Consider the following 1,490-nt stretch of genomic DNA (forward strand, 5'->3'; position numbering starts at 1 on the left):
CCATGTTGCCATGAACTTGGCATTTGTATCCTAACATTAGTTTTACTGTAAGAAAACCAAAAGCATAAAACACTTGCCGGAAAACTGAAAACAACGACTATATAGGAACAAATATACCCTGTTTAAGAGGAATTTCAACTACCATAAACACCAAGAAAAAGCAAACTAGTTACACCAGAAAACTTCTAAGCAGCTCAATTTTATCCAATATCTAATACGCATTACCAAATTCAGATTACAAAATGACAATTAGCGACCCAACTAAAGAACTCTGAAGCAATTATCCAGAAATAGAATAAAGCTAGCATCTTTCGTTGCCGATATAGAGTTTGAACAACCCAATTGAACAACCCGACCCATCGGGAAAATCCTTCAATGTCGATGAATTTTCGACATGCCCATCACCAAATTTTGAAGAAGAGAAAACTAGTGAAGACACTTGCAAGAAAGCAAATTGGGTCTTGGTTTGTGTTGCAAACGTGGCATTACATGGTAAGTGTGTGTTGCTCACTTTCCATTACACATCTGGGTGTCAGTTTTTTTTTTCTTTTTGGGTTGGGGGGGGGGGGCTAATTATTCCACTTTAAAATAGTTCAGGGGGGTCATAGGACCCCCGCAAAGTATAAGTGTGTAGTTGGGATTTGGGGTAAAGGTTGGGGGTTTTGGCCATTTTCTCAAATAATGTTAAAAGAGGAACAATTTCAATAAATGAGTTTGTCAGATTTTTCATGACCAAAATGGTGAAAATACATGGCGAATAGAGCACCTTCAGTGTGCAATTTTTAGGTTAATTTTTAGGTTAAAAAATAGATGGATCGTCAAATATATTTACAATGAAGTGCTCTACCCTGATGAGCCTTCAGTGAATCTTTTACATTTTAAATAAAATCTCATTACTAGTAATGAGCCTTCAATATTAAGTTTACTATTCAAAAATCTAAAAAAAGACTGTCATTTGCTAAATTGATGGGACAATAGAGGACAACTTTTTCATACTCTAAAGGCTCATGCAAGGCAATGCACCTTCAAGCAGTATACCTTCAATGCATCTTAGGCTCATGCAAAGAAATGCACCTAAGATTTTAACACTTTCAAATCAATTAAAATTTTTATTTTGATTTAGATAAGAAATAGTAATGTTTCACACTTTTAAACAAATAAAGTTTTGCTTCATATAAAAAAATATCTATAATACTATTTAAATAAGTATTTTAATCAAATTAACTAGAAACATATGCGTGATTGTTGTACTTTATTTTTTTATTTTGATATTTTATTTTTATTTTTGATTGATGATTGATTTGAGTTTTCTTCTTGCATCCATTACAACCATCATTTTTATGTTTCTCTATTTATTTAATTAGTAAATTTAAAAAGTATATATGTGTTATACATAATCAATAATTGACTATGGATTTTTCTTTTTTGATAATTTCTCATGTTTGTTTTAGTTAAAAAAAATTATTGAAAAATTATACGAAATAACTATT

Source organism: Capsicum annuum, chromosome 1 (assembly GCF_002878395.1).
Source record: "Capsicum annuum cultivar UCD-10X-F1 chromosome 1, UCD10Xv1.1, whole genome shotgun sequence".
Classification (NCBI taxonomy): Eukaryota; Viridiplantae; Streptophyta; class Magnoliopsida; order Solanales; family Solanaceae; genus Capsicum; species Capsicum annuum.